Genomic DNA, 24,238 nt, shown 5'->3' on the forward strand with positions numbered 1-24,238 from the left:
TCTTTGAAGTTCACAATTATATACAGATACCTTGTATACCTATATATAAAATTAGATTTGGTGTTCCTAAAGAATACAATTTCAATATAACAACCAATCCTGAGCCCTGTATTCAGCAGTCACTTAATTACTGTTACAACCCTATGAGCAATTCTTGTTCTTATATTAAGTTCTTTTTAGACAGGCTTTCCCTATGAATCTGGAGGACCTGGAAGTAAGTCAGGAGGGTAAGTTATAGGAAGTAAAGGGAATTGAGTAAAATGTATTGGGGGGGGGGTGATGATTTTGGTTTAGTTTCAGTGATGTGCAAATGTAGAGAAGAGTAGAATAAGTGGCAAGAACAAGGTTAAAATGATATACAATGGAGAGTTAACAGTAAAGAGTGGAGGTGTTATTCATAGGAAAGTAATTTTTAAAGAAAGAGAATGCCAAGAAAAAAATAAAGAAAAAATACTGGAAGACAGATGCAAAAAACAGAGAAAAGTTATTTTAAAAAATAAAAAGGAAATAAAAACCAGAAAAACAAACAACCAAAAAAAAAAAAAAAAACTTGATAGAACAAACAGGTAAAAATGGAAAACCAAAATAAAAATGATGTTTCAGAAATGAAAAAAAATTCAATCTTCCTTGTTTGGGTGGGCTTTCTACAGTCTCTGGTTTCCTTGCGATGGTCTGCAGTCTATTTTGCTGCTTGGATGGTTTGACATGCTTTCAGTTCGCAGGGGGTGGAACTGTTCTGACCCTATTCCCTGTTAGTGAAATCCTGGGTCTCTGTGGTTCCCACAGCTTGCAGGTAAGACTTTGGCGTCCGCAGGGTGGCCTCCTGGGCAGAGCTGGGTATGGAATTCAGCTCCATTTCGGGCTGGAAATTGGGCTTCCTCTGTGACGGGACTGTTTATCTGTCTCGAGAACTGTTTGTTCTCAGTCTGGCTGTTCTGTGCTGCTGGTAGCTGCTAGCTGCTTTTGCTTTTAATTTAGGAATTCCGGTGGGCAGGGCGGGCCACCTCTAGCTGAGCAGTGGCCCAGGACAAGCCCCCTGCCTGGTCAGGGATTGTTCTCCTGGGCGGAGCTGGCTCTCACTGGTCGGTCCCTCTTGTCCTTCTCAAAGATGGCCCCTTAGTCCTTGCATTCCCCAGGCCTGCTTTAGTTACAGTCTGGTCTGACCCTATGCCAGTGTCAAAGATGGCGCTTTGCTCTGGTGGTACGGGAAGGGCTACCCCCCAGAAGCTGCTCTATGGGCGTGAGTGAGAATGTCTTTTGTGGGGTACTCACGCTTTCTCTGCGATTTTGTTCCGTCCGTGCTCAGCCTGCCATCCATGTCTGTCTGCTGCCATCTGGAGGATTTCTCCCTGGTCTCCGTTGATTGCATTAGCTGTGAGGAGTGCAGGGCACTGTGCTGATGCCGGCACTGGCGTGAAGGCAGGACACTGCCTGGAGCTCAAATCTGTATTTTCAGACCAGCAAAGTGGATTTTTCCTTCCTGGCCAGAATCCCTGTACTGTTATAACTTACTTTGGCTGTCTTTCTAGGAGTAAAAGTTTCTCTTGGGTGGGAAAACTGCGATGTTGGTGGGAGCTCAGCTAGGGTTCTGCTTCTCCTCCACCGTCTTCCTGGAAGTCTCCTCTTTTAGTATTTCTTGTAAGATAGGTCTAGTGGTGATTAATTATCCCAGGTTTTGTTTATTCATATTTATCACTGTTTCATTTCTCAAATGACAGCTTTGCTGTTTAAGATATTCTTATTTGGCAGTTTTTATTGTCTAGCACAATGAGTACCTGCCTACTATCAGTTGGCCAACAAACTTTCTGTTGAAAAATCCACTTGACAGTCTAATTGAGATTCCCTTGTATGCAACAAATCCATTGTTGCAAGGTTGCTTTCACAATTCTCCCTTTCAGTGATTCATACTGATGTTATTATCATATGCATCAGTGATACCCTCTTTTGAGTTAAAAGTCTTTAGGAACTTCTGAGCACTTGTGCCTGTTTCTCCATTTCTCTTCTAAATTTTCAGTGATTTTTGTCCTTCAATAAATGTTCTGCTCCTTTTCTTCTCCTTCCATGACGCATAGAATACATAAAGCATTTGTCTCCATGGTATCATATAAATACAAGTTACTCTGCTCCTCCATTTTTATTCTTTGCTCTTTCACTAGAAAATTTTACCTGTCTTTAGTTTCACAAACATTTACTTACATGCTCAATGAAGTAATATGTGTCTCCCCTTTTCACTTTTCATTTTAGTTATTATATTCTTTTGCAGATTTTCTATTTGTTTTATGCTTTATGTCTTTGACACATTTATTGTGTCTGCATATTATTTAAATTACTCTGTTGTTATTTGAATTCTCTTGCAGCTCATTGAGATTTTTATGAACAATTAATTTAAATTCTTTAGCAATTTGTAGAACCTTATTTATATTTAATTTATCACTAGAAAGTGTTGTGTTCATTTGATACTCATATTTCTTTGGAACATTTCATTTTTAATTTAATTTTATTGTCAAGGTGATATACAGAGGTTTTATAGTTACATATGCAAATTAGTGAATACATTTCTTCTCAAACTTGTTACCCTTCCCTCATTTTTCTCCCACTTTCTCTCCTCCCAATGTATTTACCAACATTGCTTTTTTTTTCTTTGCTTGTCCCGGGGCTTGAACTCAGGGCTTGGGAAATATCCCTGAGCTCCTTTTGCTCAAGGCTAGCACTACCATTTCAGCTATGGCACCACTTCCAGCCTTTTCTATTTACATGGTACTAAGGAATCGAATCCAGGGCTTCAAGCATGCTAGGCAGGCACACTCAGTAAGACATAGCCCCAGCCCTTGGAATGTTTCGTAAAGATTTACTTTACTGGGTAAATTTAAAACACACATTTTCCTCAGCCTTTCCTGACTGAGTTCAGATATAATTATGTTCACCTGTCATCCAACATACAGCCTGTGAGCCACTCTCATATATTTTTTGGATTGTCATATTCTTTCTCTTCTTTTTAGTAGAGATTAATTCTGCAGATTCTATGCCTTCCCACTATCTTCCAAAGCCAAGTTGTATAATGTTAGTCTTTTCATTTGAAGTTCCTATGTCTGAGCCTAAAACACTCAGTTAGAGAACTTCTCCGAATTCTATATGTAGGAGAAGCAAAGGCTTATAAACAATTGTTTGTAATACACTTGAAGCTGAAATCTGTGGCACATGTCTAGGAACTAGGCCCCAGTGATCGGAGGGAAGGAATGTACATGAAGACTTGTTGGGGGCACCTTCTTTTGTTGATCTTAGGAACATCCATAAGTATGGTATCCCTATAATCCTTTCTAAATTCTCAGGCCTGTTTTGCTGTGGGTTTCTATTTCTTTTCCCTAATCCCAGCCATATGCTCATTCTCTGAGCAGAAGAGAGAGGAAAAAGAAACATAACACAGACCTTAAAGGCAGTATCAAAAATAGCCAAGGAAGCAAGGTGCTCATTCTGTAAGCTCCCATATTTTATATAGGAATCTGCCACTTAGGGGAAGGTAGAAAGTGTGAGGTAACATTCTTGTATGCTTGTATTCTCAGAAAATTTGCCTCAATAATGTATTGTACCTTTTCTATCGGAGACATGAACTCCACTAACGCATTACGTGACCACCTCTCAATTGATGGTACTTATCAAATTCAGGGCAATCTAGGGAAGTGAGGACATTGAATGCCTCTCACCAGCTCGCTGGCATTTACAATATGTACAATAATGTTTGTGCTTCTTCATTTCTTATTTGTACCATTTCTGTGTGTTTATTTTGAAATTTTCTTAGAGAACCCAGTTATTTTTTATTTTGGCCAACAATAATGCTATTTTACTTAAAGTATCTAACTCATTTAACTTTCATATAATTATTTCTATACTTTGATTTGAAAGTACTGTTTTGCTATCAGTTTTTCTTTCCCCAGTATATTTTCTGTTTATATGTCTCTACTTTTTAGCCTTGTAAACTCATACTATTATCAATCAATTTTCTTCTCTGTTGGCTTTGTGAATTATACATTCTTTAATATTCCTTTAGTGCTTATTGATTAAAAATTTAGTGGTGACTTATTTCAGTATGATATGTTATTTATATTTTTTTTTCTTGTTAATGGTAGTATGGTAGAATCCTTTGCTTTTAAGATCCCATTTTCTAGCCAAGCTCCAATGGGTTATGCCTGTAATCCTAGCTATTCATGTGGGTGAGATCTGAGACTCACAATTTGAAGACTTATTTCCAATAAACTAGTAAAAAATCCAGAATTAGAACTATGATTCAAGTGATAGAACATTAATCTTGATCAAAACAGTATATTTTTAATTTCAGCCAAATATTTTCAGTGTTTCTTGATTTCTTTTGGACATTTTGATATATTTACACAGACTATTTAATCTTTAGACTAATAATTCTTTTTCTTTGTCAGTTAAGGGGCTTAAACTCTGGACCTGAGAACTGTCCCTGAGCCCTTCAGCTCAAGGCTAGCACTCTACTACTTTGACCTACAGAGCCACTACCAGTTTTCTGATGGTTAATTGGAGAGGATTCTCCTGGACTTTCTTCCCAGGCTGGCATTGAACCATAATCTTCAGATTTTAGTCTCCTCAGTAGATAGGATTACCAGCGTGAGCTACAGGTTCCTGGCCTAATAATTCTCTTTTGTATATATGTATGCCTACTTATGGTACACTCTCAAGTTTTATTTTCTAGAAACTTTCATTGCATGTATACATTTGAAAAGCATTCTTATTATGTACAGTATCCTAGTTTAGCAATTACTTTAACACTTCAAAGATATCTACTCTTCATTTTCCAACTTCCTTTGTTTCTGGTGAGAAGCCATCTGTTAATCTTATTTTTCTTCTTATAAAAATAATGTAATTATTTTTGTTACTGTGTGCCCCTTTTGAGACTTTTGCCTTGTTTGCAGTATTCATAATTTTGAGTGCAATATGGCTTATATTATGAAAATTCTTGTTTTCTGAGGCACCTTTTTTGTATGTTAATGACCTATATCTTTTTTTTCCCAATTCTTGCAAGGTATTTTGAACACCATTTTATTTTTCTTTCTGTCGTTACAAAGATCTTTCTGTCTCTGTCTGTCTCTATCTCTTTCCCCTCTCCTCACTTTCTTTCTGCTTCTCCTCCTGGGACTGAGATTTGCCTTTTCTTTGTGGGAGCTGTAATTACCATTCGATATCATGAATTTTTTATGCTTCTGTATTATATAAGTTGGATTGCTTGACAAAGCCCTTTATGTCTGTTAGGCTACTTATAGTCATTGCTATCTATTTCTTCCTTCAGTATGGACATTTTCTACTCATCTGTATCTACACTGTCCACATTTGGGGGGGGGGAAGTCACCCATTTGTAACATAATTTTAGATGTTTTTGTTCTATTTTTCTAACTTCTACATTATATTAATCAGAGTTATCTTAAGTGTATTCTGTTGTTTTTTTCCCAAAATTAAGATCACCTGTAAGTCTGATCCTATAATCTTTTTTTTACTTCTCCTCACTAATCACAGGGTCCTTTGGTTTGTTTATGCCATTCCTAGGCCTGGGGCTCAGGGCCTGAGCACTGTCCCCATCTTCTTTTTGCTAGAGAGTAGCACTCTACCACTTGATCCACAGCACCACTTCTGGCTTTTTCTGTTTATGTGGTGCTGAGGAATTGAGCCCAGGGTTTTGTGCATGCTAGGCAAGCACTCAGCCACATTCCAAATGCTTCATGATTCTCTATGTAATAATAAACATTATTGAAGGGGGGAGGAAAGAAAAATGAAAAAGAAGGAAGAGGGAGAGAAGGAGGGAGGAAGAAACATTTGGGCAGTAGCACTGCCAGGAAGTCACACTTGCAGCTGACTGAGAACACAATTTAACTAATGGATTATAGGGTATGTAGTAAATTACATGAGCAGAATATAAGTTCTGGAATATTCCACTGGCAAAACTAGGTCTCTTCTACCAACAGCAAAGAAAGAGAAAAAGATGGAGGAGGAAACTATGGCATAAAAGTCCCTGGGCAATATGTGGGCCTTAATTGACTGCCAATTCAAATAACTCAAGTTGTAAAACTGCAAGTGAAAGCTAATTGGAGAAATACAATGACAAAAATAAGGTTACAGGCAATCATCACTGTTTTATTTTATAAATAAATAATATGGTTTTAAAAAATAATAAACATTATTTATAATAAGGATAAAGAATTTCAAATTACTTTTTAGCACAGAGATTCTAGGCAAATGGAATATTTCTGATTGTCTTATGAAACTTTACAACAATCAACAATGGAACCAGGCCCATTTTGTGTCTACTTTGTTTCTGTTGCTAGAGTGTATAACAGCAAGAGCTTACAATTGAAAGCTTAGAAATATTTGTTTCTCATTTTGGGGAGTTTGTAGGGATTTCTATACACTTGTGAATTTTTTCCTACATAATCTTATACTATGTAACTTTTGATTAGCTAATTTCCTGAGAGGAATTGTTGTTTTGCAGCTTCCCTTCAACTCTTCCCAGAGTAAGCCTAGATTTCATGTCTTTCTGTGTATAGAGTCGACACATACGCCCAGGAAGAAAACTTAGGTCTGTACTGTCCATTTTAATTCACCAGTATATTCCAACACTACAAAAGTTATGTTTTATTGTAGGGTTTTTGTTGTTGTTCCTGTGGCAGTATAGTGAATTACTGCTCTAATTTGTTTTTTAATTACCAGTTTGATATGTAGCCATCCACTCTCTTTAAATATTGTTATACTCTTATCAGAGTAAATAGTCACATTTGTGCAGCAATTTAAATCCACAGCCCACATAAATGCAAAGCACTGGGTTTCTCTCTGAAAACTTTCTCTCTCAAAATTATCACATACTTCCAAGAAAAAGACAAGCAAAAATCCTGAGCTCATCTTTCTATATTGTTCTGAAATTTTCCCTTAGATTATTCTATCATTTGAAGATCCTGAACTGTGAATACCGAATTTTAATAGGCATTCCCTTTGGCAATACCATCTTCTTGTAAATTATTTTATTGTAAATAGACATCTCCAAACCTTAGTTCTTCATTTTGCTTTTGAAAGCCATATGGAGGCATTTATTTCTCAGTTATTCAAAGCTTTTGCTAAGCCTTGCTGTATAAAATACACAGGCATAGAGAACATGAAGTTTGTCACTACATTGCCAAAAAAACTCCAAGTCTTCATTTCTCCTGCTTGCACCATTTTTATCAGGATTTTAAGGTTCATTGGAAACATCTAGCCTGACTTGTAAGAGGTATCTACTTTTTTTTTTTTTCTCAAATTTTTATTATCAAACTGACGTACAGAGAGGTTACAGTATCATACTTTGGGCATTGGATACATTTCTTGTACTGTTTGTTGCCTTGTCCCTCATGCCCCCCTCCCTCCCCCCCTTTCCCTCCCTCCCCCCAGTTGTTCAGTTCACTTACACCAAAGAGTTTTGCAAGTATTGCTTTTGTAGTTATTTCTCTTTTTTTACCCTGTGTCTCTCGAATTTGGTATTCCCTTTGAATTTCCTACTTCCAATACCAGTAAACACGGTTTCCAATATAAGAGGTATCTACTTTTAAGAAATTCATTGCAATTACTATGCTTTGATGCTCTCTTCTTAAAAACAAGTATATCTTAAAGAGCTTCTATGTACCAAAATTTTGATAGAGGTAAAGATTCAAGGCAGAATAGAGTTTGATGTTTGCTACTTTCATGTCTCCCTTATAATTGAAATGTGACATTAAACACTTTGATAGGTATATATTGCATTGGTAAACAAGTTAATACTTGAAAGATGAAACTCTTTGACGACATTAGAGGATATATTTTATAGGTCTCTCCAGTGCCTTCCTAGCTCTAAAAATTGAGCATACAATGAAAAAAGAACAAATGTACTCAGAACTCATTTGCCATTGTTAGGAAGAACAAATTTATCTGACTGAATTTTATATTGTTTTGCTGAATAGACTGCTTCCAGCTATACTTTATGTGCCTCTAGCTTCAGGCTAAGTAAAAATGCCCACTATTCTACTAATCAATTTTATCTTCCTAGTGTATGTAATAGTATCTCTTTTGGTCCCAAAGGCAATCAGCTAGTGACCTGGAGCATACCATTTAAATACATATGAATGAATGTTAATAAATTTCTACCTTTCTTTTTGAAAAATAGCTTTCAGCAGTATTGATGACATTTGAAAATAGACACAATATTTGATATTAAATTCTTACATTCAGTGGCTTCCATTTATCAATATACAGCAATTGATTTATTCATATCCATCACTCATTGTCCTCCAGCATTGATTTCAAGGCTGCATGTTAGCTCTGTAATGAAAACTCTAGAGTGTAAATTCCTGATCAAATGTCATCACTACACCAAATCAGAAATATAACTTATGAAAGATAAGCTAAGAGAAACATTTCTGGGCTCATATCTTAAAACGCTTTTCTGAGCTATCATTAAGACAGGAGGAATCATTTCTGCAAATTGGGAGGCTGCTGTCACTTCCCTTCTTCAGCAGATTGAACTTATCCTTCAGAGCCATGTGCTCCAAGTGTAAGAGGATAAAAAGGCATAATGATCTTTGATCTAATGAGCAACAGATGATTTTTGAACAGGACATGAGTATTTGGACATATAATTTATTATGGAAAGTATAACAATACATTATTTAAAATGAAATTAATTTAAGATGATAAAATCCTTGGGACAATAGAAATGGAAGAAATCACTAAAACACTATTTTGTCTATTTTTGACTGTTCACGATTTACAGTTCTGGATTGAATAAGAAACATTATCACTTCTAACATGATAGACTGTGAGGCATGATTATGATATTTTCTTAAGCAAAAAGAAAAATTAAAGTTTTCCAAGAGAATCTCTGATGTATTTCTGATTAAATGTTTTCTGGAGGATATTTTATTAGCAAAGTTCATCATCTTTAAAGACTTCTGGCTGTATAGTAGGTTAGTATGGGACAGTGCAATGCCAGGTTGCTTTCAGAAGACAAAGCAAACCTTTAGTTTTTTGTTTTCTTTTACTTGAAGAAAAAAATATTCATCATAAATGTGTTTCACTTAGTTTTTTGCTACCAGTTTGAATTAAGGCCCTAAGCTTGCTCATCATGTTTGTTCTTTTGGCACGATACTACTTGGACCACACCTCCAGCCCTCTTTTGGCTCATTATTTTGGAGATGAGTTCTCAAGGACTTTTGTGCTCTTGCTGTCTTTAATCCATCATCCTCTGTATCTTAGCCTCTTAAATGGCAAATAATCCTTTTGTGAGCTTCCGATTATCCCAGCCTTCCACCATATATTTTAAGGATTACAGGTTGTCAGCAAAGACATGAAGGTAATAATTTGCACTTATTATTTAATATACAACATCTAACATATCATGATAATATAAAAATTATAACATGTGAAATAAAATTATTAAGAAAAATAGACAATCAATTTAACAAGCCTTCACAAAATTTAAAAGACACTTTATAGAAATAAAATACAATTATGATTTCCTAAATGTAATGGTATTATTTTAATTGAGAACAAGAAAAACTATTTAATAATCTTGAAATTTCACTGATTTATAAGATAGTTGGAAATTATAGAACTTTGAATCTTGATCCTCAGATCTCAGCCTCTTTAGTAGCTAGGTGTAAGCCACCAAACCTGGCAGAAAGAACTATTTTGTAGGTGCATTAAATGCACTTGTCTATGATATGTAGAATTAATATTGACATAGTTACACATTTATAGAGAAGTAGAGAAGTTTTATTCCATAATCCTTATCGATGTACAAATTGAAAGGTAGAGGAAGAAAAGATTTTACTTTATTTTTACTTTGTTACTTTTACTTTACTATTTGCATTTTCATTTTACTTTATTATTTTTACTTTATTATTTGCATTCTTCAAAATTATGGTTTATTCTGGATGTCTACATAGCAAAAAAGTTAAGTAAAGACGGTGCTTTTTAAATTTTAACTGTATAAATAAAAATATCTTTATATTTTTTAAGTGAAACTGAAAATATAGCAACTATACCCAATAATTCCATCACTGGTTAGTGGAAGAAGATGAAATCCAAAGAAAATTGAACTCTTCCCCCAAATATACATGCATTCTCATGTCTTCACAGTACTATTCACAGTAGCTACATGACAGAATAAACCCAGATGCCTTCCAGTGGATGAATTTATTAAGCAAATGTGGTATATTTTTCCAATGGGGTACTAATGAATCGCAGAATAAATTAAATTCTGTCAAAGATAGAGCTGAAGGTAATTATGTTAAGTGACACAGAATAGAAATAGGAAGACAAATGCCACATGCCCACAATTAGAAAAATCAGTAAGACAAGCTTGAAGAAGAGTGGAATGGAATAGTGGCAACTAGAGATAAGGAAGTGGTAAGAGAAGAAAAATGAACAGAAAACTTAAAAAGAACATCAAAAATACAGTGGAATCTAGAAGAGCATGAAATTTCTAACACATAAAGAAGATTAATGGTGTTATCATTTTAGGAAGGGGCAAAGGGGGAACACATGAATGTAGTAAAGAAGGGTGAGTAAAAGCAGTCATTGTATTCACTATACACTGTTAAAAATGAAATGTACATTTTGTGGGCTGAGGCAGGAGGGGGGAAATAGGAAAAACAAAGGAAGATGTGACATTGTCCAAGAAGCATTATACTCATTACTTGACTTATGGAATTGTAACTCTTTTGTTAAATTCCTTAAAAACAACAATAAAAATTAAGACATGTAAAGGAAGGGCTGGGATGAAGGGGGAAGGTTATTAATGAAAGGGTAATACAGATAAGATGCATTGTATTCATATACCACTTTGCTAAAAGATACCTCCCTATTACAACTACTTAAAGATAATAAGAAAGATTGCTATATACAAAAAATAATTTAAAAATAAACATAGTTGGCAAGCAAAAAGCCTTAAGCAGTCAAGGGGTAGAATTTGGTCATGAACTAAAACTTTTGCGAGCCATCTTTCTTTTTCCAGTATAATAGTCATAGCTCTTGTCACAAGGCAGAGGGAACTTTTCTCACATCATATTCTCCTCCTGTGTTTATTCACTGTCACAGCTTGCTCCTCAAATATATCCCTGTATTTCTGTTCTTGTGTTTGTTTTTGTCCTCTTTCCTTGCCCGATGCTTGAAATACTGGATGACTGTTATAATTAATATACAATTCAAATACATGCTATATTTAAATAAAATGAGCAAATTAAAAAGGACAAAGGAAAAATATTAAATATAAGCGTATTGCTAAAAATGATTAATAATTGAAAGAATAAAAATGCTCATTATTCTATTTTGCTTACAACATCTACCCCCAATTTTAAAAAGTACTCATATTTTCTGATCTATTTTATAAAAATTGCTGTTTCCTCTATGCTGAATTAGTGCCCTATTCACTTCTATATATTTCTGACTAATGGAGTTTTAATATCATGTGTTATAACAGCATGAGATATACAAATTTACTTTCTTCCCAAAGATTTTATTTGTTCTAGTTACTTTGGAATTCTAAGTAAATATCTAACATTGCTTATATATGTAAAACTGTTTCTGGATATTCATAGTAGCACTGAAGAATTAAGGGAAAGTTGACATTTTTTACTTTAAATTTTTTTTGATTGTCAAGGTGAAGTACAGAGGGGTTACAGTATATACATTAGGAAGTGAGTACTTTTATTGCCCAACTTGTTACACACTCCTTCATTTTCCTCTCATCTTCCCTCCCCCACAATCCTCCCTCCCTGGAGTTGTACAGTTGGTTTACAGTATATTGTCTTGGAAGTACTGCTGCTGCATTGGTTTGCCTTTAATCCATTATCTCACCATTTTAATGTTCCCTTTCCTTTTCCTAATTCAGACAGACATATATAAAATACCCAGTGTGCCAAAATCAAATCCACTGACAACAGAGGCTATATCATAAGGAAGATAGTCTGAAGAAAAAAGAAATAATTTCACTTTTAGCTTGTCATCATCTTCTGTGATCGTATATACATAGCAACTGAGCTAGTGCATCATCTGCTAGGACTATACTACAGGTATATTAATTACTACCAGTAAGGGAGACCATAGAGTTTATATTTCTTTGAGTCTGGTTCATTTCACTTAGTAGGATTTTTCCTAAAACTTTCTATTTTCTTACGAATGAGGCATAGCCATTCTTTCTGATAGGAGCATAGAATTCCATCGTGTATATATACAACAATTTCTTGATCCATTCATCTACAGAAGGTCAGCTGGATTGGTTCCACACTTTAGCTCTAGTAAATAATGCTGCTATGAACATGGTTGTGCTGATAGCTTTAGTATAGCCTTGTTTGTGATCTTTTGGGTAAATGCTAAGAAGCGGGGCCATAGGGGAGCTCTATGTTTAGCCTTCTGAGGAACCTCCACATTGCTTTCCAGAGTGTTTGAGCAAGTTTATACACCCACCAACAGTGTACTAATGTACCCCTTCAGCCACATCCCTACCAGCAATGGTAGTTATTAGTTCATAATAGCCATTCATACTGGGGTGTGGAGGCATCTAAATCTTGTTTTGATTTGCATTTGTTTTATGGCCAGGGATGTTGGTGTTGAGTACTTCATGTGTCTCTTGGCCATTCTCATTTCCACTTCAGAGAAGTCTCTCTCTTTAAGTCTTAGTTCACTTATTAATGGGGCAGTTGTTTCTTTGAGGACTCGTTTTGGAGGAACTTAATTTTTTGAGTTGTATGTATATTTTATATATTAGGCTAGTGAAGATCTTCCCCTAACCTGTGGGTTTTCTATTTATCTTGCAAGCTATGTGCTTTGCCATCCAGAAACTGTGCAGTTTTTATGCAATTCCATTGGTCCAACCATTCATTGATTTGTTGTGTTTCTGGGTCTTTAAGAAAGTTTCAACCTATGCCAAGGTCTTTGATCCATTTGGAATTGATTCTGGCATAGGGTTATATAAAAGGTTCTAACTTTAGTTTTTTACAGGAGTGTAACCAATTTTGCCAGCACCATTTGTTGAAGAAACTGTCTTTCTTCTATCCTATTTTTTGGCTCCCTTATCAAAGTTGAGGTGTCCATAGGCCTGTGAGTTCATTTCTGGGTCTTCAATTCTATTCCATTGCTCCTTATGCCTATTCTCCTGTCAGTACCAAGTTCTTTTTATTACTATAAATTTGTAATATAGTTTGAAACTTCCTATTGTTATTTCTCCAGCACTGTTCTTTGTGCTAAAGACTGTTTTTGCTCTTTAGGGTCTTTGATTGTTTCATATGAATTTTTGATTGCTTCCTCTACTTCATTAAAAATGGTGTTGGGGTATTGATGAGTATTGCATTGAATTTGTATATATTCTTTGGCAGTATTGCCATTTTCACAATGCTAATCCTCCCAATCCAGGAGCACGGGAGGTTTCATTTCCTTAGTTCTGCTTCAATTTCCTTTTTCAGGTTTTTTTTAAAGTTTTCATCATAGAGGTCTTTCAGTTCTTTGGTTAAGGTTATTCCTACATTTTTTTGAGGCTATTGCAAAAGGAGTTGCTTTCCTGATTTCAGCCTTGGTCTTTGGGTTGTTGGAATACAGAAAAGCCATTGACTTTTGAAGATTTATTTTATAGCCCACTATTTTGCCAAAGTGTTGGATGAGCTCAAGTAACTTAGGAATAGAGTCTATGAAGTTCTTTAAATACATCATCATGTCATCTGCAAAGGGAGAGCGTTTTATTTCATCTTTCCCTATTTGGATTCCTTTTATATTTGCCTCTTGCCTTATTGCTCTAACAATTGAACAGGATTTGATAGAGCAGGCATCCTTGTCTTGCTCCTGATTTTAAAGGAAATGGCTTTAACTTTTCACCATTAACTATAATTCTAGCTATAGGTGTCTCAAATGCAGCCTTTCTTATATTAGGGACTGTTTCATGGATTCTTAGTTTCTCCACTGGAAAGTAGTTATCTTAAATATATTCATCTTCCATTCCAATACCAAAAGCTGTTTACCTGCCTACATCCAAGCCTTTTTAAGCCCTTCTTTTGTTTAAGAAATCAGATTCCAATATTTATTTATTAGTAAATTGGAATATGCTTGAATTTCAAGACCCACCTTGTTCCTTTGATTTGGTAAGATGACTTTTTAGCTTCACATTATTTTTGGTATATTCTTTTGGACCTTTCACATACAAAATTGTGGTCCTTAAAGATAAGTTGTTTGAATCTTTTTTCCCCAGTGAATTGATTTTATTTATTTTTATTGCCATTACTCTAATGTCTAGATTACTGAAGACAGCATAGAATATTCCTAATAATGAGAAGAAAAATTTTTTAATTTATTATTAGAACTTGGACTCATTATCTCCTGTAGTCTCTGTTATTGATTCTGGTACCCTGTGTCTTGTATATTCATATCTGGTTTGGTGAAGGGAAGAATAACGAAATGGTGAAACAAAAGGCAAATGGTGAATTAATGCAACAGTGATACTCACAAGACACTACATTGGAAATCATCTTTACAACTTGGGGCAGGGGAACTGGGGAGGAGGGAAAGTTGGAGAAAAATGAGGGAAGGTGTAACTATGCTCAACAAGAAATGTACTCGCTATCTTAAGTAACTCTAAGCCCTCTGTCCATTACCCTTTACAACAAAATTAAATTAAATTTACAAAAGAGTAAAGTCAAGAAGTAAGAGGTGTATTTCCAATGAATTTCCCATGTAAAACTCATTTAAAAAGAACTTGAACCTATAGAATATTTGTATAAATTATCATGTTTTATTAAAATATATTCATTGTTACTCCTGGTTGGTTGATAGTCTTCATCATGATTAGAGATCAAACTTTGTCAAAAACCTTCAATATCACGTGATTTGTTTTATTCTGAATTTTAATTGATGCTAAACTATTGGAGTGGTCTTGAATTCCCAAGATAGCCCCACTTGTTGTGATACATGTGATATTCTTCCTATCTCCTCAGTGATACTTCACAGCCTAGTAAAAGTAGAAAATTAGAGTTGTTTTCCCCAACAGTTTGACAGACTTTGGGTAATTGTGATTGCCTAGGAGACCAAGTGATGAGAAAATCCAGAAAAAAAAAAAAAAGTCAATAAAGATGAATTGTTTCTACACTCTCCAGAACAAAGTTCCTCTGAAGGAGAAAGTGTCAACCTTACCTTAGGGATAACATAGCCTAGACCAGGACAGAATGGGAGGAACAAAGGCAAGAAATATTTTTTTCAAGGCTTCTTTGTTACTCTTCAAATGATGAATAGCAGACTTTCCTTGTCATACTCTTTCACTTACAAGCATTTGTAAGTTTCAAGTTTACTTTGAGCTCATGCTGCAAACTGACGGAAGAAATGGGAAACTTACTTTCAGTTAGAGGTACATCAATTTTACTATCCGTTTTCAACCTACTTGCTCCTGTTTAGGTTTCATGGTACTCAGAAATATTTCCTCAAATCCTGTCCTGAGACTTTGCATGTATTCAGTATGAATGTGCTTGCTCCAGCTTCCTCAGATGTGAAACTGATGCAGGTTTTAGGTAAACAGAGTGTTATTTGTAGTATGTCTTTGGTAGAATATTTATTCTGATTACTTTGCATTGCTTTCGATTTCCATAATTAAGATGAAAATTCCTCTATGCACTTTATCATGTATATTTTTATATTTTTCTTCAAAATTACAGCAGAAAAATTGATATTTTGTTTGTTTTGAGACATGCTTTTGCTACTTGCCTAAATTGGTTTTGATTTCTTGAACTCAAAAAATCTGCATCTCTCAGTTTTCCATGGGCCATATCGTTGACTTTTTTTTTCCAGTCTTGGGGCTTGAAATCAGGGCTTAAGCACTGTCCCTGTTTGCTGCTGCTTCTTCTTCTTCTTCTTCTTCTTCTTCTTCTTCCTCTTTTTCTTTTTTTTTTTTTTTTTTTTTTTTTTTTTTTGCTCAAGACTAGCCCTTTGCCAACTTGAGCCACAGTGCCACTTCTGGCCTTTTCTATATATGTGGTGCTGAGGAATCAACCCTAGGGCTTCATGTATATGAGGCAAGTGCTCTTACCTCTAGGCCATATTCGTAGCCCCATATCATTGTCTTTCAAATAAAAAAAGAAATGGAGTCATACACTAGACTCTGTATGTAACAAAAATCTGACTAAGTTTGAAAATAAGAATGTTTTCCTGAGTATCCATTAATTACAAACATTTATAATAAAGAACAGAAAATCAGTTTTGTATTAGCTTTAGATCATGATGTTGCTTTGCATTACTATTACCTATGCTTGCTTAGGAAAGTTGGAACTCTGTATTTCTGTCTTCTTAGTGCTTTGTGTTGTGTAGCAAAACAATGGTAAAAACAATGATGTGTAAACAAAATCACAGAGACTTGAGTTTTGGAAAGTGATTTTCATCTGTCACTTTCTAGCTAAAAATATTAGGGACTTGTTTTGACTATTATCTGTGTTGCTAAACTCTAACTAGAGAAAGAAGTTAGGCATTCTCAAATTTGAGAAATTCTAGGCTTACAGAAACTAAAGCATACCTGTAAATCTATTTGTCATACCTTTATCTAAGTTGTCTAGGATCAATATCTGGCAGAATTTCTTGGAGGTAAAATGTCACAAAGAACATGAACTAAAAAAGCAAAAGCAGCTAGATTTTAGATCTACCTTTTCTTCTTTTAGTAAGAAAACTATGCCATATATTTATATAGAAGGGTCAACTTTTTCTTATATGTGAAGACTCATTGCCTAATTTTATTGGCTCAATTTTCCATTTTATTTCTCAAGTTTTTGAGATAATAAAAAAAAAAAGGATCACTTCATAGCATAATTTTTCCAAGTCCTTCCATTTCCTTATGAATAGGGCAATGCCATTCTTTCTGATAGAAGCAAAGAATTCCATTGAGTATATTACACAATGTATACACAATGTATACACAAATGTATACTACATTTTCTTGATCCACTCATCTACTAAGGGGCATCTGGGTTGGTTCCATATTTTAGTGATGGCAAATCATGCTGTGATGAACATAGCTGTGCTAGTGGCTTTAGTATTGTCTTTTTGTAATCTTTTGGATAGATGCCCCAAAGTGGGGCTGTTAAGTCATAGGGAAATTCTATGTTTAGCCTTTTGTGGAACCTCCATACTGTTTTCCAGAGGGGTTGAACAAGTTTTCACTCCCAACAACAGTGTACATGTCTAGGATAATCCTAGAAGAAAATCATAATAGCTCAATAGCTGTGTACATATGAACTCCAACATATGGAAATAAGTGGTTTATCATTGTTGTTTTTTTTTTTTAACATACCATGTGAAATTTTGCCTTTTTCTTTTGTCTTTCTTCCCCATGGTTTTACTCTGAAGTCATTGTAATGTATTTTGGTACCCTGGGTATTGTATGCATGTTTATTGGAACTAGGGAAGGGAAGAGAGACATCAAAATGGAAAGACAAAGGATAAAAGATGAACCAATGAAACAGCAATACTTACAAGACTATATACTGTGAATCAACTGTACATCGTGGGGGGAAGTAAAATGGGGATGGAGAGAAAAATGAGGGAGGAGGTAACAAGTTGGATAAGAAATGTACTCACTGTCTTACTAATGAAACTGAAACCGCTCTGTGCATCACGTTGACAATAAAAAAAAACTCACAGCAGTTATTATCTTCTATTTTTTCTCTGTTTCAGATGAATTTCTCCAGTCTACTATGTTAAAAGAATACCTTTTTTTTTTTCATTTCTTTATTGCTAAAGTGATGTACAATGGGGGGTTACATTTTCAGCTGTAAGCCAGTGACTACATTTCTTATCCAACTTGTTACCTCCTCCCTCATTGTCCCCTGCCTCCCCCCTCTGCCGTTCCTTCCCTCCATGAGTTGTACAGTTGATTTATACCATATATGTTGTAAATATTGCTGTAGCATTGGTCTGTCTTTTTATCATTTGTCTATTTTGGTATTCCCGTTCCCTTCCCTAGTTCCAATACATGTATATACAATATCCAGAATACCAAAACCAGTTGCCATGATGTCAGGGGTAAAACCACCAGAAAGAAAGACAAAAGAAAAAGGGCATAATTTCACATGGTGTATTGAAAATAACAACAACAATGATAAAGCACTTGTTGCCATAACTTGGAGTTCATTTCGGTTTGCATCATCTTATGTGTTCATAAGGGCATTGCTCTTGAGCTATTGTGATCTTCTGCTAGGACTATCCTAGACCTGTATTAATTATTCACAATTAGGGATACTATGGAGTCCATGTTTCTTTGGGTCTCACTCACTTCACTGAGTATGTTTTTTTTTTTTTTTTTCCAAGTCCTTCCATTTTCTTACGAGTGGGGCAATGCCATTCTTTCTGATAGAGGCATAGAATTCCATTGTGTTTATGTACCACATTTTCTTGATCCACTTATCTACTGAGGGACATCTAGGTTGGTTCCATATTTTAGCGATGACAAATTGTGCTGAGATGAACATAGTGCACTGGTGGCTTTAGTGTGGTCTTGCTTGTAATCTTTTGGATAGATGTCCAAAAGTGGGTCTGCTGAGTCATAGGAGAGCTCTATGTTTAGCGTTTTGAGGAACCTCCATACAGCTTTCCAGAGTGGTTGAACCAGTTTACACTCCCACCAACAGTGTAGTAGCAGTCCCTTTTGCCACATCCCCTCTAGCATCTGTTATTATTAGTTTTCCTGATAATGGACATTCTCACTGGGGTGAGGTGGAATCTCAATGTTGTTTTGATTTGCATTTTTTTTATATGGCCAGTGACGTTAAGCACTTCTACATGCAACTTTTGGCCATTCTCATTTCCTCTTCAGAGAAGTCTCTTTTTATGTCTTCAGTCCATTTGTTGAGGGGGCAGTTGGTTCTTTGAGGATTTGTTTTGGAAGAATTAAAATTTTTGAGTTCTATGTATATTTTAGATATGAGGCTGTTGTCTTTTCTATGGCCGGTAAAGATATTCTCCCAATCTGTGGGCTTTCTGTTTATCTTGCAAGCTATTTTCTTTGCCCTGAAGAAGCTCTAGAGTTTGATGCAATCCCATTTGTCCAACTTTTCTTTGATTTTATTTGTGTTTCTGGGCCTTGATTAAGAAAGTTTTGTCCTGTGCCAAGGAGCCCAAATGTTTCTCCTCTTCCTTCTCGCAATGTTTTCAGGGTATCTGAATTTACCTCAAGGTCTTAGATCCATCTGGAATTAATTCTGGTACAGGATGATGTACAAGGATCTAGTTCTTTAGTTTGTTACAGGTTTTGAACCATTTTTTCCAGCACCATTTGGTGAAGAGGCTGTCTTCCATCCTAGTTTTTTAGCTCCTTTATCCAAGATTAAGTGGCCATAGGTCTGTGGGTACATTTCTGGGTCTTCAATTCTGTTCCATTAGTCCTCAGCCCTGTTCTGTGCCAATAATAAGGTGTTTTTATTATTATAGCTTTGCAATACAGCTTGAAGTTTGGTATTGAATTTCCTCCACCACTCTTCTTTCTGCTTAAGATTGTTTTTGCTATTTGGGTCTTTAATAGTCCATATGAATTTCTGGATTGCTTCTTCTTTTTCATTAAAGAACAGTGTTGGGATATTGATTGGTGTCGCATTGAATTTGTAGATAGCCTATGGCAATATTGCCATTTTCACAATGTGATCCTCCCAATCCAGGATCATGGGAGGTTTTTCCCTTTCGTTATTTCTGCTTCTATTTCCTTACAGATTTTTAAAATTCTCATCATAGAGATCTTTCACTCCTTTGGTTAAGGTTATTCCTAAGTATTTTATATTTTTGAGGCTATTACAAAGGGAGTTGCTTTCCTGATTTCAGTCTGCCTCTTCACATTTTTGTTATACAGAAAAACCAATGATTTTTGAGGATTTATTTTATTTTATTTTATTTATTTTTTTTTTTTGGCCAGTCCTAGACCATGAACTCAGGGCCTGAGCACTGTCCCTGGCTTCTTTTCTGCTCAAGGCTAGCACTCTGCCACTTGAGCCACAGCGCCACTTCTGGCCATTTTCTGTATATGTGGTGCTGAGGAATCAAACCCAGGGCCTCATGTATAGGAGGCAAGCACTCTTGCCACTAGGCCATATTCCCAGCCTGGAGGATTTATTTTATATCGTGCTACTTTTTCAAAGTGTTGAATCAGCTCAAGTAACTTGGGAGTAGAATCTATGGGATTCTTTAAATACACGATCTTGTCATCTTAAATGAGAGAGAGTTTAACTTCATCTTTCCTTATTTGGATCCCTTTTATGTCTGGCTCTTGCCTTATTGCTCTTGCTAGGATTTCTAGTACAATGCTGAAGAGGAGTGGAGACAGCAGACATCCTTGTCTTGCTCCTGATTTTAAAGGAAATGGCTTTAGCTTTTTGCCATTAAGTATAATTCTAGCTGTAGGCTTATAATAGGCAGCCTTTATTATACTCAGGAATGTTTCCTGGAATCTTAGTTTCTTCAAAGCTTTCAACATAAATTGGTGCTGGATTTTATCAAATGCTTTTTCCACATCCAAAGAAATAATCATGTGTAGAATACCAAGTTTTTTGATCAGTAACAAATAAAACACTTTTATTGAATGTATCCAATTTCTTTTCAAGTGACATTTATAAATTTTAGAAGTCTGTCAAATAATAATCACTTTTCTTAGAAAAGTATTTTACTTTTTACAGTTCTTTATTCCATAAATGTCTTGTATCTGCCCCTTGATTAAAAAGCATTATTTATGATAAACATTACATATGGACTAGCTGTTAGTAATAGCAACATAAATATCAGTATAGATGAATAGGCATATGATTTGTCATTGCATATAGAATTACTTAATTTGAAAATTATGATCTATTTTAAATCTTATTAAATTTTGTGTATTTCAACCACTTATAAAACTAAACCTTCACAATTTAACATATCTCATTAATATTAACACCTACTAGTAAGGCAAAAGTTAATATCTTGAAACTAATTGAAAGACAAATACAATAATATAAAATAGATAGAAGATAGAAACATAGTCTCAATATTATATTCATGTTAATGTAAATTTAAGTGACAAGATTATTTTGCGTACAGGAGACGATAGAAAGTATATAATGATGCTTAGCATATATTAAAATGATAAAGTTCATGTACTATGTTGTACAGGTTAGTAATTGTTAAGTCCTTTATTGAGGCTACCTAGTCTACCTAGTAAGTCTCAAAATTGCCAGTTAGAAATGTAGTGAAACAAATACAGAACTAAATGGATCGTCAAGTGTGGACTTTTAAGATTGCACTGTTAGAAAGATACCAGAAATATCTACAAAAATTAAAAATGTAGGAAAGTTTTGAATGCATACTGCTTATTTGGCTGAAGTTATAGAAATAAAAGCTCCAATATTAAAAATATAGATAAAATATTATTAATTTAAGCAATAACACTGAAAATAAACAGGATATTAACCAGCAGAGGAACATCAAATAACGTTATCAGTTGGAGCCCCAAAGAAAGCAAGAATCATGATAAATTGATGAGAGTTTGTAAAATGAATATTTTGAAGTATCATCAGTAGGTAAGGAAACCACAAAACTGCTTCAATAACTAAGTGTTATTATCAGTCAAATAGCTATCCTTCTTGGAAAATTATTCAAAAGGCATGAAGAAAGTTCAGAAGATGTACAGAGATAACAGAACCCCTTGAGAGAGGACTGGCCTCAGTGAAAGGGCACAGCTAAGGTTTGGCAGACCCCTATCAAGGAAACCAGAAACAAATACCCCTCCCACTTGTCCCTATCATTTGTTTCCTGCAGGGTTTCCTATTTGTCAACAGCTCAGAAACCAGAGGGCAAAGGACACCATGAAAGTCTTCCTCCAGAAGGGAGGGGTAGATAACAGTGGACAGAAATTCTTGGAGATCAAGCTAAAGAGATATATTGCAAGAGTCATAACACATGAAGAATATGAAATAATAAAAGATGTCTTCATTAATATAGGGCCATGTTACAGATTCAGAAAAATGTAGTGTTAGTTACTTAATAGATGCCAATCTGTTTAGAAATTTTGTGAATGTTTGGATATATACATGTAGGGACAAATATCTTCTGAATTCTTTCATGAATTAGTTGGACTAATATAGCTTTAAGAAGATACCCAGGGGGCTGGGAATATGGCCTAGGGGTAAGAGTGCTTGCCTCCTATACATGAAGCCCTGGGTTCGATTCCCCAGCACCACATATGTAGAAAACGGCCAGAAGCAGCGCTATGGCTCAAGTGGCAGAGTGCTAGCCTTGAGCAAAAAAGAAGCCAGGGACAGTGCCCAGGCCCTGAGTCCAAGGCCCAGGACTGGCCAAAAAAAAAAAAAAAGATACACAGGATAGGCTCCAGGGATGAGAGAATTGTTATATTCTTGACCTAAGCATAAGAGAAATGGTACTCCACACAGAGACATATGGAAAATACACCAACATGGTCAGGAAACAGAGATGAGAGCAAAGGGAAGGATTAGAATATTTACTTAATTTAATTTTCTTTAGGAAGTTAAAGCAGAGCAGGGACAACAGCACTCAATATTAATTTGAATATTTTTCACTTCATTTCAGACTACAGAGTATTCTCTATGTTCTTAGTACCTGGTTATGGAAAAGTTAACAAAGAATTACTATTTTCTAGAGTCCATGAACCACATGGAAAAGGTATTGTCTGGATGTCTAGCTTACATATATAAAATGTGTATGAAAATTTTGTAAGTATTTTCATATTAAGTTGAAAATACTGCTACTTAATGTAAATGTAGGAGACAGGTAGAAAAGAAGAGGGTCTAGAGTTCGCATAGTGTAGATTGTTACATTCTTTCATGTGTGTAGGGAGGGTATACTTCTATATACCTACTTAATTAGATATAATTCAGAAGGTAAAACAAATTGCTACTTTGTAATCCCATAAAGTTTCCATGACATGAGGAAAAAAATAAGACTGTTTAGAATGTTAATTGAGTTTCTGAGTTAAAATATGATAAAATGTAGTCTAGGTCTCCTCAGTATTTATGAAAGTAGAGAAAGAAGCCCAAGACCTTGTGTGAAAAAACTGAACAGTTCTTAGTGAATTTGAAGTCACTTTGTGAGACTTTTGTGTCTGTGTTGGTAGTAGGGGAAGGATTGTAGTAAGTATGGGGGATAAAGTCAGAGCACTACTGCACTCATGACAGTGATTCAAAAAGACCTAGGTATACTGGTGTGTGTGTATGTGCGTGCGTGTGTGCACACACACACAGCGTTAAACACAAAATGTGTTCATAAGGCCTTCTCTATTAACATGTTTTAACTCATTAACCACTGTAGAAAATTTTGAATATAATGGGACAGGTATTGCACTTTCCTGAAAGCACATAACAATCATTTGAAGACAAACAAGTCCATGTAAGATTTTACTTCAATGTATTCAAATAATTTTCCAAAAAATAATATAACTTATTTAACCTTATGAGATTGAAATAAAACTCGAGTACTTTCCTATGCTTCAAGCATACTTTCAAAGTCATCTTCCAAACATGAAGTTTCTAAGTGGACAGAAATTCACGAGTATTGCAATATATAGGCTTTTTCTTTTGGGACACAAATTCGGAATATGAAGTCAACTGTTTTCTTTAACCTATTGAAATATAAGATTCCTGGATATACTAGGACTAGTTTGGGTTGAAAAGCACCAGTCTTTAATAATACAAGTAATAGATTGGAAAGTAAACTGCTTCTTGGGGATTTCAAAATGCATTTTGTAGAGTCAAATGAAGGAAGGTCACATTTGTTTACCTGATCTTGAGAAATAATTTCTCCATTCTGAATCACAAATATTATTTACTTCTTATTCTCAGCTTATCATACTTTGGAATAAGTACTGTTAGTGTTAACATATATCCTCTTTGATCTGCAGTGTCATAGGTCTGCCTCTATGGCATTAATATGCAATATGTAAGTGATTCTTGTGAATGAGTCATTCACAAGAGATGCATTTGACTTCTCTTCTCATTCAAACATCAAGAAGCTACACTTCTTTTCACTAGGACTTTCATCTTTAAATGCTAGGTGTGCCCTTTTTATTCTTCATATTTCTTTCCCATGACTTTACCCCTGATATCACTGTAACTGAATTTATGACCCTGGATATTGTATATATGTGTATTGGAATTAGGAAAGGGATAGGGAATACCAAAATTAGGAGGCAAAGGATAAAAAGATGAACCAA

The sequence above is a fragment of the Perognathus longimembris genome, chromosome 4, assembly GCF_023159225.1.
Source record: "Perognathus longimembris pacificus isolate PPM17 chromosome 4, ASM2315922v1, whole genome shotgun sequence".
NCBI lineage: Eukaryota > Metazoa > Chordata > Mammalia > Rodentia > Heteromyidae > Perognathus > Perognathus longimembris.